This window comes from Triturus cristatus, chromosome 4_2 (assembly GCF_964204655.1).
Source record: "Triturus cristatus chromosome 4_2, aTriCri1.1, whole genome shotgun sequence".
Lineage (NCBI taxonomy): Eukaryota > Metazoa > Chordata > Amphibia > Caudata > Salamandridae > Triturus > Triturus cristatus.
Genome location: NC_140586.1, coordinates 755,987,011 through 756,004,723, shown reverse-complemented (window position 1 = coordinate 756,004,723; position 17,713 = coordinate 755,987,011).

The following is a 17,713-nucleotide window of genomic DNA, read 5'->3' as shown; positions in this document are numbered from 1 at the left end:
CTTTAGTTCGAGGCAAAGATGCTCTAGTTCATTCATCTCCTAAATTCGGGTTCCCTGGTCGTGCATGTATTTCTCAATTGGTCGTGTATTATGGTGCAGGATACCATACCTTGCGTGCGACATATACCTTAAGCTATAGTTCATTATTGATTCGACAATTCTTGGAAAAAGGGGGCAGGCGTGATGGGTACAAATTCCGTTAAACAAAAATATTTTAGGCAAATTGAGTCCGTATTATCTGTATGCTTTTGCTCAGGAGTGACAATCTTTTATTTAAAAGAGAAACCTTCAACAACCCAGATGATTAGTCATGACACTGATTCCGTAATTCCTTTTTAAGAAGCCCTTTATTTAAAACAATGTCAGTGTAGAAATACGGGACTACAGCCGCTATAGGCCGGCCACGGTGCGAGAGGCGTCGAGCAACATGAGCAACACTAGATTAACATAAAAATTGGTTCCCCCCTCTCCCCCACCGCCATGTGTGAAAGCATCGCATACATGTATATATATCTCTTTTTAACACGAATGTCACGTGACTGGAACGCCACAAGGAGTTGTAGGCCACTCCTACATCAGCGCCATCTTAGGGCGGGGTCGGGCCAGTGCACAGTCTAAGTCTTTCCATGAATTAGCAGTTGAACCAGAATCCCTTTCGGTAGTTCGAGAACTTTCGTTAGCGTCAACTTTGCGTCAGCATGGCGTCACTGCAACCTTGTAGCAATGCCACGGTTTGTTCTTAGGGCGGGGCAGCAGGCGGGTTCTTCCGCCGACGCTTTACTGTCTCACTGTATCAAGCGGAGGCAAGGTGGCTGCCGCCCGGGGGCAAAAAGAGCAATGGTGGTGGTTTTGTCCTTACCGGAAGTCCGCAGGAGTCGAACGTCAAATGACTCCAACCAATTCTGCAAGGCTGAGGGGAGCGTTCTGTCAAGGGTGGGGCCCATGCCCTAGCAAACAAGCTTTCGAGTCCAGAATAGTCTCACGGTGGGCCAGGCCTGGAACCGGAGGGGTCAACCGCCGGAGTTCAAGGGCAGCAGTAGCAGCAGCTCTTCGGTACAGTCACCGGAGAGGAGCCAGCAGCAGTAACAGCGGCAGTTCGGATGGTACTGCCACCGGGGTGATTCCAGTAGCAGTGACGAGAGCAGTTTGGATGGTATCACCACCGGGGTGGGTCCCCGATTACCTTGCTGCGGGGGCCCACTCCTCACGTCGGGTGCTAGCGGCAGTCCTGGTGAACCCGGTGCTTGGGTGGTTGCCTGGCGGCCGCGTGCAGGGGTGCCGGCTCAGCCGAACGGCGAATAAAGTGGCAGGGCGCAACTCAGCTGGCTGACGTGTGAAAGATGCGGTTGGGGTGCCCTCATCTGCTGGCGAGCCTCCACCTGGGGAGGTGGGGGAGGCCCGTCCGCGTCGCCTCCCCCCGCCAGTGCACCCTCCGTTATTGAAGGAAGAAGTGACTGGGAAGACCCGCACAGCGTGCCAGGGTGAAATTCAGCAGGCCGATGAAAAAGATGGCTGGGTGCAGCTTAGCTGGCCGGTGAGTGAAAGACGGTTGGGTGCAGCTTAGCTGGCCGGAGAGTCAAAGACGGTTGGGGTGCCCGGCGAGCCTCCACCTGGGGAGGTGGGGGAGGCCCGTGGCGGGCTCCGCCTTGGTGTTGCCAGAACTTCGGCGCTTCGTATAGCCTCCGGCCTATTCGCACAATCGCTCGCCACTGATGTCAACGGATTTTTGCATGGCTTTTATAGCCCAAAGTCAACTAAGAGGGACCGCCCAAAACAGGCCAATGTTGCAATTTCGAGGAAGGAGAAGCGAGGACGGTGTCACGTGGACGTTAAGGCTTTGGGATGGAGGTTGCAGCAGACTGTCATGTAAATAGTTGTTTTAAAACGTGTTTTAACCTGTTTACCCTGTTGGTGTGTTTGTTGTATCCTATAAGTTATTAAAATGTTATAACTACATTGCTTCGTTGGAGTGTTTGTACATATTTGTAGTCTGATGACGAGCACAAGAAGGTTACTGTGCAATCGGAAAAATAACATAGCCCAATTGTGCGCGATCTAGCCCTAGTTTGGTGACGTCGATGGTGGGTGTCAGCAGGCTTCCGTTTGTGCGGGATTTTGTCATGCTTATTGGGCGGGGTGGGCAGTAGGGCAGACATGTTTAGGTAGCGAGAGTAATGGAGTCGGGCTACCTCGCGGTCGTCTCGACCGTGAGCTTGACTCCTTCCCTTGGTTTCATATGTCCCACAAAGGGCTAACTCCTAGCGTTATTTTAGTTTATGTAAGGTCAAAAAGGATCCTACCAGTGCCTTTACTATCTTGTCGATTCCTGTTCGTTCATCCTTAGTTAATCGATTCATTCTGGTGGACTCTTTCTTTCCTATCTCATGGTCGTCTAGCGTTGTAGTCGACGTTGGGTTCGGCACAAGAGGCTCAGCCGGCGCGGAGGCCGTGAGGGCCGAGGCCCCTGTACTGCTTTCGCTCGTGTTCGGGGGTTGTGGGTGTTGCACTATTGATTGGGAGGGTGCATACGGAGGGGGCATGTAAATGATCGGGGGACCTAACAGTAACTCGTCATTCGTTCGCTGCTTGGAGGACAACTCAGGGTAGAGCAAAGAAGGGGTCCTAACAGCGTACTGGCCTGAGGTTTCGGGCTCCTGTCTTAGTTTAGTTTCCCTTCTCTCCTTTATGTCTTCTTCTAACTTTCTAGCGGCAAGGTGAGCTGCCTTTCGTAATTCCTTTTCTGCTTTTACTTCTTCCCTCTTTTTCCGTTGCGTTGCTTCTTTGCGCCACATGCCAATACTGTCAAGCATAGTAGGCGTCGTCTTATTGCTACGCAGAGCTACTTCTAGCGCTTCTATCTTGCGGTCGTCGAAGGATCCCATCAGTGGCCACTGACTTTCGGGGTCCTTCTTGGTATATTTATGCCACAGCTTGCTATAAGCTACGGCGACTAGTCCATATTTAGTGAACATGTCCTTATTAGGGGTGCCTTCCAGTGGAGCCGGGTGGTTCACCTCTAATAAGCGGTCCGGGCAGAACCAACTACCAATCAGTGGGGAGAAGATAGGCATGACGGGTTTCAACGGGGACAAAAGTCAGCACTACCTATCTTTTCACTGCTTGCAAAGACTAGACAGAATATCTCTATTCTTCGTTATTTGTAAGCAGAGAATACCTCCAAAGAACCAATATCGAACAACTAGTGTTCGGACAATCAATCAATCAATCAATGGGGAGATAAAGATAGGCACGACGGGTTTCAACGGGGACAAAAGTCTGCGTTACCTACCCTTCACTATTTGCAAAGACTAGACAGAATATTCCTATTCTACGTTATTTGCAAACAGAGAATATCTCAAAAAGCACTATTCTTCAAAACAATCAATGTTCGGACAATCAATCAATGGGGAGATAAAGATAGGCACGACGGGTTTCAACGGGGACAAAAGTCTGCGTTACCTACCCTTCACTATCTGCAAAGGGAGAGAGAGAGAGTATTTCTACTCCTCCCCGTTTGTAGACAGCGAATATCTCAAAGAGAACAATCAATGAGCAATACTAGTATTCAAACAATCAATCAATTATTTCGCACTTTTGTCGTATTTCACGACCTTACCCGGACCGCGTGGACAGTTTCTCGTCTTCCGCCTCCAGCGCCCGATCGTCCTCTACTCTCCGTATTTGCCGCGGCACTCCTGATGGTTCCCAGTCAGGACCGTAGATCACTCGAGAGAGGTCTGCTCGGAACCAGTGAAGTTCGGCTGATCGGCTGCCAGACGAGGGTCTATTGGGCAGGAGCTCTCCCGATCGTTGCAGTCGTTCACTCTGTCGTCGGGACCTCTCCCACTGGATCCACGTGTCGCTGATGGGCCCCACGTTTGGGACGCCAATTGTTAAATGGTAGCGGCAGTTTCAGTCGATAACCTTTCAAGTATTTGCCCGGCGGTAATCGCCTCTCATACCACTCGATAATTTACCAATAAAAGAGGCAGGCGCCGGAGACTGGAAGGCAGGAAACAAAGTTTTATTCCGTCGGAGCAGAACACATCAGATCTGACAGCAAGGTATCGTCACGAGGTGCTCTAACTGCATCTCTGAGACCTGGTCTCTTATACACTGGTTTATTGCTTTATTATACATAGTACATTCTTGAGATTCCCTTGATGTGCGGGGAAATATCCCCTGAAGCCCCGGCTCAGATCCGATCCCACACATGGTTACAGTAGAGGTTCCCACCCTACCCGCAGTGGGAGATGGCTATCGCGCAGCAGGGAATTCCGCTAATTCCCGGGGGTGTGTGCAACCGGCCGGGTCTCAGGGGGTAGGGGCTTTGATTCTACTGTAATCCCTTTGATGTGGGGTGTTTCCCTTACAGTAGGGGCAATAAACTGCATCCGCAGGGCTAGGCGATGGCCTGGGACCAGTTCAGACAATGGGGCGCAGAGGAAGGGGGTTATCAAAGGAGAGGCATGACCATGTATGGGTTGTCGGTCGGAAGTGGTTCCGTAGCAGGGTCGCGCAGAAGGAGAGGGTTTATGGCCTGTATGAGAGAGCGGGGGTGGCCAGCGCGCGGGGGATGCTTGCAGCGCCAGGGGAAAGCGCTGGCGGTCGAGAGTGAGCGGGGAGAGAGTGGGGTGCCTAAAATGGCGGCCGTGCGTTCGCTTGTGCGTGGTGCTGGGGAGGGGCAAGATGGCGCAGATAATGTTCAGTTTGCGAGCTAAATTTCCACAGCTGGGCGTAATAGGTGAGCCAGTGTTCGTCCAGGCCGCTCCCCCTCCCCGTATCAATGGGCACTTGCATACTTGCCCACCCATGTATACTACCTCCCTGTCTGCAAGGTCCTTAAACTCCGCCAACACATCTGTCCAGTGTTGCAGACGGGTCGAGCGATCCACTGCAGTAGTTTGTTCCAGATCGTGTGGTGCATTCTCGACCCGTTGAAGCTGGGTGCGGATTTCTCGCAAAACGTCTGTGTGCTTAGAGATGCATATTCAGTGAATATGTGCTTTGAAGGCCTCCCATAGGTTGGCCTGTGTGGACACCCTGCCTGTGTTGATTGCGAAGTATTCTGTGATGACAGCTGCCAACTAGCTATGAAATACCCGGTCCGGTAGAGTGTCTCTGAAAACGCCAGTCGTACGCTGCCGGGCAGATGAATGGGATCTCTAATTTAAGGAGGACAGGATTGAGGTCTGACAGCGTCCGGGGGAGGACCGTGACTTCGGAGACCCACGGAAGGGGACCCGCCATCATGGACCCGTAGCAGCAGTCTAGTATGGCCCAGATGGAGTGGGTTGTGCCCTAGTTGAATCTGTCCGTAGGCAATGTGGCATATTGAGGTCTTCACCTATTGCAACATTTTCAATCCCAAAACTGTCCATATGGACCAGCAGGTCTTGGAAGAAATCGGGGTCGTCTATATGAGGGGCATTGACGTTGATTAGCAGTACCTTTTTATTTGCCAGGGTGCCTAGCAGCAAGAGATAGCGGCCGATCAAGTCAGTGTAGTGGGGATCTTGTAGGAATAGGATACTTTAATGGATCAGGATTCAGGTGCCCCGGGAGTACGAACTGTAACATGAGAAATATTGGTGGGAACCCCATTGCTTAGCAAAGACATGATCACCTCGAGGGGATGGGTGAGTCTCCTGTAAAAAAAAACTACTACCATGCATCTGTAGGTAGGAGAGTACCTGCTTGCCTTTATGTGGGTTGTTGATGCCATCTTCCATGGCATTGCAGAGAGTTTTAAACTTTTAGCCGACAAGGGTGCAATAAAAGTGGATGTATGACGTTACAACGCACACTTTTACAACGCATGCACTTACAACGCATTTTTTACAACGCATAATCCATTACAACGCATGACATTACAACGCATGACACTACAACGCATTTTTAAAAACTACCTTTACAACGCATTTCCATTACAACGCATACTACCTTTACAACGCATAACATTACAACGCATAATATTAAATTGCATTTAAGGTAAGTATTAGATAGTATAGGGGTAAAAGTTACTTTTCTAACTCCAGGGGGTGCAACAGTAGGGTAAGTGTTGGATAGTATAGGGGTAAAAATTACTATTCTAACTCCAGGGGGTGCAACAGTAGGGTAAGTGTTGGATAGTATAGGGGTAAAAATTACTATTCTAACTCCAGGGGGTGCAACAGTGGGGTAAGTGTTGGATAGTATAGGGGTAAAAATTACTATTCTAACTCCAGGGGGTGCATCAGTAGGGTAAGTGTTGGATAGTATAGGGGTAAAAATTACTATTCTAACTCCAGGGGGTGCAACAGTAGGGTAAGTGTTGGATAGTATGGGGGTAAAAATTACTATTCTAACTCCAGGGGGTGCAACAGTAGGGTAAGTGTTGGATAGTATAGGGGTAAAAATTACTATTCTAACTCCAGGGGGTGCAACAGTAGGGTAAGTGTTGGATAGAATAGGGGTAAAAATTACTATTCTAACTCCAGGGGGTGCAACAGTAGGGTAAGTGTTGGATAGTATAGGGGTAAAAATTACTATTCTAACTCCAGGGGGTGCAACAGTAGGGTAAGTGTTGGATAGTATAGGGGTAAAAATTACTATTCTAACTCCAGGGGGTGCAACAGTAGGGTAAGTGTTGGATAGTGTAGTGTAATATTATGCGTTGTAATGGTATGCGTTGTAATGGTAGTATGCGTTGTAATGGAAAGCGTTGTAAAGGTAGATTTTAAAAATGCGTTGTAGTGTCATGCGTTGTAATGTCATGCGTTGTAATGGATTATGCGTTGTAAAAAATGCGTTGTAAAGGTAGTGCGTTGTAAAAGTTGCGTTGTAAAGGTTGTTCCCCAATAAAAGTCCTCTTATGGGAGATAGCATGGTTGGTAGTGTAGTGTAATGGTTTGCGAACATTACTGTGAGATGTGGCATTCTGTAGCAAAAGACAATTAGCTTACTAAAATGCCATATACCCTTCCCCCCTCCCACATTAGATTGAATATCATCCAGCGAATCCTTTTCAAACGAACAACACAAATAAACAAGAAAGTTTCGAATCCGAAAACAAGTGGTGATCACCGTGGGGGCGTGATGGCATTCTGGCCTTGGCGGCCCATCTGAACAAGTTGCTTATTTTACATTGGATAGGCAGCTGCAAGGAGCAAATGACAACGTGGGACATTTGCAGAGTCTTGAGTATTACTCAAATAAAGCCATGTAGCCTGGCGGCGCCTTCAGTTAGTTCGGTGATCTTCAAGTCGCGTTGTTGCGGGCTGCTGGGCAGGAACGCCCTGAGTGTTCCACTCCTGAGTTTGCAGACGTTGAACATTGAGATGGGGGAAATCAACTCTGATCTCCCTGCAGAAAGCAGCCACGTCTGCAGCAGTGTCCATGATCTTACTGCGGCCTTTGTGTTCTACCCTTAGGCGTGCCGGGTAGAGCATGGCGTATCGGACGCTCCTTACACCACCAGTGTGTTACATTTTTTGATGCACCGGCGGTGCAGTGTGCTGCCCCACACTTACAAGGACACGCAAAGCCACCCTGCGTGGCTTTCCATGGCCGTGTAAATACGTCAACTTTTCACACATCACTTGCGTCAAAGGGTCATGCCAAGGTTGTTGCTCTGGGTGGTCCCACGCAACACCCATGGATTCTGTCGCATTCCCAGATTTACAAAGTTTTGTAAACCTGGGAATGTATCCGAATCATATGCCTCCCAAGGGGAGGTGCAACGAGGAAAAATACTTTTATTTCTCTTCGTTTTTTCCCCTTTCTATGCGTGCTGAATTCTGTGGCACACATGGAAATAGAAAAACAATCATCCCCGCAACGCACGCACCCTTGCACCATGGTGCAAGGGTGCCTGTGTTGGTGCATGGCAGCCAATTGTGCGCCAGCACAGAGGAAAGCACAAGGATGCGTCATATTGTTGTAAATATGATGCATCCATGTGCTTTTAAAAATGACACCGCTCGGCGCAGCAAAAGGGCTTGCAGCGCAGTGCTCTGCGTCATTTTATTGTAAATCAGCTCCTTGGTCTTAAACGAGGGGATTCATGGTTGATAAAAGGACTTAAGTGAGAAACTTGGACATCTTCTCTCACTTCCTCAGACCGGCCAACTTCAAAAAAATGTTAACTATGTGAGGAGGGGCGGGTCCTTAGAGTGGTGGGGTTGCATGACGAGAATGGCTTGCGAGGCACTTATGCCCCCCCTTCCAACTCTAATCTCCCCCTCGCCCAAAAAAACTCAACGTTTGCTGAGGCTGTCAATATCCTGAGGTTCTTATAAACCCCATAAATGGACACCAGCTATTTAGTGCCTCCAAAGACAAGTCGGAAATCTCCCCAGTGCAGAGGTTTCCAGCTCGCCTTCCCTGCTGCTGTGACATCAGCTCTTCAGCAGTACAGATTGTGAAGAGAAGTGACAACGCGTGATACATGATGGCACTGTCTGCTTCCTGGCAGACATCTTGAACATCTTTTGAAGTACATTGTGCCTTCCATAAATAGTTGCACTCTTTTTGAGTAATGATTTTTTTTTGCCTATTAGGACATGTTTTACTACTACTCACACTGGAAACAAATCACAGATCAGGTTCCTGTTAGTCGACAGCAGTAAAATCTGGAATATGGTCATAATCTTCACAGTACAGCAACGTTTAATTACATGTGATTAAAATGATAAAATTCCGTCCTTCTTGGGAACCCCAGCATTTAAGGCAAATGTTCAAGTGACAGAAGATCCTCATTTGTTGTGCAGCACATTTTGTTTTTCCAGATTTAGAGAGAGCACTGTTCTTTGAAGCCCTCTACATTCAATGTCCCCATTAGCACCGTGGAATGTCGCGCGCCTTGTGCAGAGCTCTGTTGATTGCCACTTCTGCCTAGGAGTGGGAGAACAGAAAAGAAGTGAGAGGAGAGCATTGGGTCAGCCTGATTAAATGGCCATTGAGTTGAGAAAGAAGTAGCTTTGATGTGATCTGTGACCTGCCACCAAGCTAATTCTAAGCTTTCTCGCCACTCCAAAAGGCGAGTCTGAAAGGATGAAATAGGAAAGCTTGATTGGTCAGAGCTCTTAGAGTGGGACCCCAAGCCACAGATCCACTTAAAGGCACAGAAGCATGTGTGTTTCAGTTGTCGTTGACGGTTTAACTTTTTCTCTCAACTTTTTTTGCAGTTCTACTATCATTTAGCGAATAAAGAAGCGCCTTAGGGAGCTCACAGCTGAAAAGATGTGAGAACGCTGAATAATACATATTTGCAATTTCATACCGCACGTAAGCCCAAATTTTGTAAAACAATCATGCTAAATTCTTAGAATTGCTTTTTTTTTACATCCTTATAAGGCTACTGGTCTAAACTCCACACTTGTTAAATGTGTTAAGTACAAGTAACTTTGTTAAATTTGTTGATAAGTAAAAGTAACTTTAATGTCCTAATTAAGGCAAGAATGTAGAAATGTGCCTTTGACACGGCCTGCCACCGCACACTACGAACACGCCTCCACGACACTGGAATCCAAGAGAAGGCCCTGGACTGGACCACCTCCTTCCTCTCCGGCAGAACTCAGAGCGTCCACCTACCCCCTTCCGCTCCAAAGCCACGTCTACATGACACCACTCGCCCACGTCACACGATGGCACGACCTCAACATCATCTCCTACGCCGACATCACCCAGCTGATCCTCTCCCTCACTAGAGACCCCCACACCGCCAAAACTAACCTCCACGAAGGAATGAAGGCCGTCGCCGACTGGTTGAGAAACAGCCGACAGAAGCTGAACTCAGACAAGACGGAGGTCCTCATCCTCGGATCCTCCCCCTCGGCCTGGGACGACTCCTGGTGGCCGACTGCACTAGAAGCACCCCCCACACCCACCGACCACACACGCAACCTAGGGGTCATCCTCGACTCCACCCTCTCCATGACGAAGCAGGTCAACACCGTCTCCTCCTCCTGCTTCAACACCCTCCGCATGCTTCGCAGGATCTTCAAGTGGATCCCCACCGAAACTAGAAGGACGGTCACCCAGGCCCTCGTCAGCTGTAGACTGGACTACGGCAATGCACTCTACGCAGGAGCCCCGGCCAATCTCCTGAAACGGCTCCAACGCATTCAGAACGCCTCCGCACGCCTGATCCTCAACATCCCTCACCGCAGCCACATCACACCCCACCTGAGAGACCTGCACTGGCTCCCCATCAACAAGAGGATAACCTTCAAGCTCCTCACCCATGCACACAAGGCACTCAACGACACCGGACCAGCGTACCTCAACAGCCGACTCAGCCTCTACACCCCCTCCCGCCAGCTCCGCTCCGCAGACCGCGCCCTCGCCACGTCCCCCGCATCCGAAGAGTGACAGCCGGTAGCAGATCATTCTCCCACCTCGCCGCCAAGACATGGAACACCCTCCCCATCCGCCTGTGGCAGACCGAAGCCCTCCTTACCTTCAGGAGACTCCTCAAGACCTGGCTCTTCGAACAGTAGCAGCGTCCCCCCTCCCCATGCGCCTTGAGACCCTCACAGGTATGTAGTGCGCTTTATAAATGCTATGATTGATTGATTGAAACAGGAAGTTTCTATCCTGCCAAATAGATAACCTTCATCAAATGGATGAAGGTTACCTTTTCTTACATGTTAGGTAATGAGAATTTATTAATGTCTTGTCAAAGGAAGACTACATTTATCTCAATTAACGGCATAGTACTGCAGTATCATAACTCCAAGACGGCTGCATGGCCGTTCACAAATTAAGGTACAAAATGTGTTAGTGCGGTAAGAGAAGAGCACTATATTATAGATCCGTATGTATTGGCCTTTTCAATATCATATCAGTATGGAGAAACATCTCGTCTGCCAGGATCTTGGAATGCAAAGGTTGACATAGAGTACATTTAGATGGAAATACCTTTTGCTTACATGAAGACAATTCATCGAAAAATACACAGTACACAGCAAAAGCTCTCCCAGGTTTTATTGCATTTAATTCAATTTTGAAGTAACGTTCTTTTGAGCAAGAGGTACATCATTAAAATAGCGACCAGTACATTAATAAGAGTTAAATGTATTTGATTTTTACTCTTGCATATGTATTAGATAAAATAAGCAGTGTTGTGCACATACCCAAAATCAGATGTTTCTACACATCATAAAATAGTTTTTCACAGAAATAGGATCTTGGTTGTCCACCCAATTAGTATCTTATCAGGGTGCTCATTATGCCAATACGTGATTTCTATTTCTAACTTAAGCTCTTTCTCTCTTTTAAGATCCTTATAAAACTATTCATGGCTGTCCTTTAGGAGAAATATCCAGAATTTTCTTGTAGGATGTACTATTGCTGGAAGAATATAAGGTAAGTTCTTAATGGAGGACATATCTGACACAAAAACAGCACATTTACTGGTGTTTATTACTGATTGTTGGCCCATAGGTAGGTCTGGCTCTTCAAAACTGATCTAATTTGCATGTTATTGCTTCAGAATACTAGGACCATCTATTCTGGTGTGGTGCCGCGGCCAGGGCAGCTGACGCTGGAACTCGGGGGCTCACAGTTCGATCACCAGCGGCAGGTCAGCCCAGCACCATGTGACTCTGGGCAATAGCTTGCTTAATCTTCCTGACGGCCCCGAACGCTGGCATGCCTTCGGGTAGCTGTTCGTGCTTTACAAATACTGGATTAATTTACATTCTCCTAGAGTGAGTCCAGGTTTAGACAAGTGCATACAATTACCAAGTACTTGAAGAAGTAAATCTGCCTAGGGACCACGCAATTTTAGTAAATCCCTGCTTTTCAACCAGCAACACTTTTCGTGCCAAGACTTTTAAGGCCATAATTGTAAAAGGACAATTTATATTACAAGTTGCAGCAGGCAAAGTGCTCTTGACTACAAAGTCAAAACAGGCTGACATTCGGCCACTGGCCAACTGTAGAAGATACCTACTAATCGCATGTCCTTTGTTCTTTCAAGAGGTTTCCCAACCATAATTAGTTAAATGACTGGGTATTTCCTGGATTTTCTTTACAGGATATTGCCTACAGGAAGAAACTCATCTATTTCAAATGTCTTGACGCAGACAACAAGAGGAAGATCAACTCTTACCCTTCAATCTGAGTTGGCCAGTAACTTTTAGCAATTTAACTGAATCCTGCTGAAGACTCCTATTTGGTTGTGCGCTAGAGTGAAACGCCTACATTTTTGGTGTGTGCTTTTTCCGACTATAAAGCTGAACTTGCTCTGTGAGCATCTTCAAGGACACTGAATTTTACTCTCTAACAGCTAAAGATAAATGTTTGTGTCTACCAATCATAAAAAAAATGCCAATTACAAAAAATGGCAGACTCAAATTCTTCTATGATGTCTTTTAAAAATCAGAATTGGGGGGTGTGGCTAAGGCGCGCATGGAGCAAGACGTGCCTTGCTAAATCCCAGCTCCAGGGCATCCCGCAATCGACTGTAATCCTGACCACCGGGCCTGTTTTTGACGTAGACGAGTTGTCCGGCTGTGGTGGTGTGGCAGCGCTGCCTAGATCAGCGTGGACCCGAGGGATCGCTCCGAGAGGCGGTGATCTCCCGGCGATTTGCAGCGCCCTTCATTGCGGGCACCATCTTGGAAGGAGGCGGCGGCGGAGCTTGCCTGGGGAGATTGGTCCTTGAAAGCTGAGGAGCCCTGCCTTCATCGGTGTGCTGTTGAGGGCTCCTGGTGACGACGAGCCGGGTTGAACCCTCTTGAGCGGCTTGGACCCCCTTCACCCTCGGCGCTGCCCGGCCCAGATGCCACTCGGGGCCTTCCGGTCGCCTGGCGCACTTCTCCCCTGGAGACCCGCTGCCACATAAATGCAGGTACGGGGTGAGTGACTGCAACGTCTTCCTGTGCCCGGTCAGGCCCCTGCTGTCCCTGCCTTACCGGGTCTGGACTCAACGTACTTCCTTGCCTCAGCTCTGGCTGCTGCTGGTGCCTTCCCTGCTCCTTGCAGCTGAAGCACGAAGATTTGGAGAAATTACCTGCGCATCAGGGGCATTCCTTTGGGAATGGAGGGGGCGGACATCCTGAGATATACAGCAGACCTCCTCCATGCTGTGCGAGAGGGTGAAGGTTCCTCTCCTCCAATGCTTGATGGAGCACACCGGGTGTCTGGCCCCCGCAATCATCCTGACTTCATTCCGGACATTATCACCAGAATCCACTTCTTCGCCGACAAGGAGGCCATCCTCCGCAAACTACAGGGGGTCAAGTCGGTCTCCTACAATGGTCTGTCCATATAAATCAGAATCTGGCCCCCTCCACGCTCCGTAGAAGATAAGAGTTCAAGCCCGTTACAGACAAACTCAGGGACCTTGGGATTAAATACCAATGAGGCCACCCGTTTGCTCTGATGTTCACCTGGGAGAACCGCCAGAGGGTCCTTCGGTCTTCGCGGGAGGCCCAGCAGCTTCTTCACCTTCCTACTGAGGCTGGGGATGAGGATCCCCCTTCCTCCCAGGGGCGGGGGCCCAGCGGTCTTCGTCCTGAATGGTCTACAGTCCCTCCCCCCAAGTCCAGACGTCGATCAGTGGGAATAGATTCCTCGCAAGCCAAGCAGGATATCATCGACCACCCCCACTCCCTGAGCAACTCCCCAGGACTTCCGATCTAGATGTTTGTACTTATGCCGCTTCTCTCCTGATGATTTCACCTCTGCAGCCCAGGCCCGGTGGTCCGGTTGACCCTCGCTTGTTCTACTGCTACACGGGAAGCGGACAGCGGTGGCTCTCGCCCCCTTGCGTGTCTGCTGCCCCCCACATTGGAGTCCCATAGGAGAGTAACACCTCCGGAATGGTCCACCTTCGGGATCCTGGACCACTTCCAATTGACTCTATATTCTCTTGGCCCAGTTGGCCAGTTGTTTGTTTCTCTCTTCTACTTCCTTCTTTTCTTATTTTTTCACCTTACTCTCTCTCTTCTTCCCTTCTGAACGTGCCTCGTTTGGAGGCAGCGCCTCTGCAACTGCCCGGGGGTGCTCTGTGGGGTCCTTTATGGTTTGGTATACTTGTCTGGGGACCTGGATATGTCCTTTTCTTGCTTTTCTCCCTGCTTCCCTTGCCCTCATGCATATCTCCCCCTGCTGCGCGTCCATGGGGGACTGGTCCTTCCCCGGTTCTGGGGATTACACTACCAGGGGCGATTGGGGTGCGCTTGGCGACTGGTGCGGCCTGGACTGATTTGTCTGGCGGCGACACGAGTTCCTCTTTTCTCTGTGACATGCCAGACACAGTCAAATTCCTTTCCCTCAATGTGAAGGGGCTGAACTCCCCTAATAAGCGCCCCCAGATTTGGCATTATTTCCTTCACCATGACCCTGATGTAGTCTTCCTTCAGGAAACCCACCTACTCTCTTCCGACACCCACCTCATGTCCCATCGCAGATATCCTATTCAATACTGGGTGTGCTCTCCTTCCAAGGCCTGCGGTGTGGCCATTTTTTTAAGGCAGGCTGGTGAGACGCGTCTATCAAATGTACAGCGGATGCAGAGGGGAGGTTTCTCATGGTCCATATGGATCGAGGGCGGGGTTCTTACGCTTTCATTAATGTATATGCCCCCAACCAAAAACAAGACGCATTTCTTTGTTTGCACTTGGGAGCCCTCCTCCGCTCCCTTACCACCCCTATTGTCCTTGGCGGCAACTTTAACTTGGTTTGGGACTCTGAGAGGGACCGCACTGCGCAGGCCCATCATGCGAACAGGGCGATGTCGGCCTCGCTGCGAGACATCCTCACTGATTTGGGCCTTGTGGACGCTTGGCGACACCTACACCTGGATTCCCGTGATTACTCTTTTTTCTCCCACGTACACCGCTCTTATTTCTGTATTGATTATTTTTTTTATCGCTCCCCCTGATTCGTCAGCTACGTGGGGCTGAAATTTCCGATATATTGAACTCAGACCATGCACATGTCTCGCTTATGCTTCAACCGCTGGACACTTCGCGTGCACCTCTGCCTCGGTGGCGGTTGCCCCCCCAGGTCCTCCGAGACCTTGTTGATGTGGCGGAGGTTCGCAAAGAAATTGAGGCCCTCCTTATTACCAACTCGCTCTCTGACACTCCCGAAGACGTCCGTTGGGACGCTTTTAAAGCCACCGTTCAAGCAGTTATCACCTCCATTTCCATAGTCCATTCCAGGGAGGCCCACTTGGTCGAATCCAACCTTTCCAGGTACATTAAAGACCTGGAGCATAGTGATCATACCACCCATCCCTTAGCAACAAGCGACGTCTGGCAGACCTCCGCGGCCAGCTGCGTCTTCGGTGAACTAACAAGGCGGAGCGGCTTCTACTCACTCTTAAACAAAAGTTTTATACAGGTGGCGATAAGGTCGGGCGTGCCTTGCCCGGCTCCTCCGGGCCCAGACTGCTCGATCGCACATCCGCAAGCTTAAGAGGCCGGACAGCTCCTGTGCCATCTCGGACGCCGACAAGGGCCATATGCTTGAGGAATTCTACAGGGACTTATGTACTCCGGCTCCTCGTTTTATGGAATGCGTAGCGACCTTTCTTGATTCATGCCCCTGGGACCCTATTGATCCCTACTTTGCGAAGCTGCTTGAAGACCCAATCTCCCACGACAAGATCATTAAGGCGCTGAAAAAGCACCCGGTGGAAAAAACCCTGGGCCCTGACTGTCTGCCGGTCACCTTTTATCGGGTCTTTTATCTGCAACTGAAGGATCATTTGCTTCATCTTTTTATTACCTTTACTGATCACTCGGGCGTCTCCCTCCCATGATGAACGAGGTGAAAATAGTTATTTTCCAAGCTGGGCAAGGACCCGACCCAGCCTGCTTCCTTCCTCTATTGCATTACTGAACTTGGATGCCAAAATATACGCGAAGGTTCTAGCGACTCGCCTAGATCCCCTCTTACCGGGTCTTATCGACCCCGATCAGGTCGGTTTTATTCGCCATCGCCAGGGATCAGATAAGTTCAGCCGGATAGCTCACCTGGTAGATAAGGTACGCATCAGAAACTTTCCGGCTTGTCTGGTGTCCTTGGACGCTAAAAAGGCGTTCGATCGTGTTGACTGGGGCTTCCTTCGGGCGGTTCTTCAGAAAGTAGGCCTGGGGCCAGGGATGATCTCTAAATTGATGGCTCCCTATGCGAAGCCTGTTACTCGCATTCAATTCAATGGCTCTTTAACGAACCCTATCCCTATCCACCGCGGTACCAGACAGGGTTGTCCCCTTTCTCCTCTCTTATTCGCCCTTGCGGTTGAGTCCCTAGCCATTGCTATACATTGTAGCTAAGATATCCGGGGCATATGTATAGCGGGCACTGAGCATAAAGCCTCCCTCTTCGCTGATGACCTTTTACTGTCCTTGTCCTCTCCGGAGCAGTCTCTTCCAGCAGTGGCGACTCTCCTGGGGACCTTTGAGGCCACCTCTGGATACCGAATTAACCTCACCAAATCCCATGCCCTTAATCTTACGCTTTCGGCCCCGGTGGTTCAGGAACTGCGGGACCTTCTCCCGGTCCAGTGGACTGATGACTCGATCCGATATCTCGGTCTGGACCTTACCCCTAAGCTGGAGGCTTGGAGCTCGGCTAACTGGCCCAGGTATAGAAAGTCCATGCGGGACGAAATGCGTCAAAGGGAGGGTCTTCCCTTGGCGTGGTTGGGGCGCCTCAATACCATTAAAATGTCTCTTCTTCCCAAAATACTTTATCTTTTTCAAACTCTTCCTACTCCTATACCACGGACGGACATTCTGGCTCTCCAGCACGATTTTACTAGATTCATCTGGGGGAAATCTTAGCCGCGCTTCTCTCACAAAATTCTTATGCTTCCTAGGTCTCGGGGGGGGGGGGGGTCTTGCTTGCCATAACCTGCTGGAATACTACTGGGCCTGTCACCTTCAGTTTCTCTCTGAATGCATTGTCCCTGAGAGTGAGAAACACTGGTTCCATATGGATCGGGCAATGGCCTGTCGGCCCTTATGGGACCTTGCCTGGATTCCACGTGAGGCCCGCCCCCGGAGCGCTTACATAGCCACTCCAACTAGAACAGTGTTGGAAATCTGGGATAGGGTTCCCCTCTCCGAATATGCCCCGAACGCGTAACCCTCTGTTTCCTCCTGCCCTTTCTCCTACTGCCTTTGTCGCTTGGACGGTGGAGGGGAGCCGCGTCATCCAAGATTTCTTTGAGGGCCCGACCCTCCGCACCTTTAAGCAGTGTAAACAGGCCTTTCACCTTTTGGACACCACGCGCTTGCAGTATTATCAGCTGAGCCATTGGCCTAGCTCACTGAACTATGTCCGGGAGGCAACCAGCCAGCTTATCCCCTTCGAGTCGCAGATTTGATGGTTCACGGTGGCTGATCTCGAGAACTTATTCTGTTCTGCAGCACTCTCAACATCTTCCCCCTCATGGTTATCAGACGCGATGGGCGTCCGACCTGGCCACCGAGGTCGCTCCAGAGCGGTACAAAAGAGGCTGGTGATAGACGGAGCATCAGAACCAATCAAACACTCACACCCAGTCAACAGATCTGGGTTTGATCCATCACCGTTCTTTAGCCCACTGTGCCACCCCAGTTCAGACATGGCCATATGCAACGGTGATGGATCAAACCCAGATCTGTTGACTGGGTGTGAGTGTTTGATTGGTTCTGATGCTCCGTCCATCACCACCCCTTTTTGTACCGCTTTGTTCGCCATAATTTGGCAGGGTATGCTCAGACGT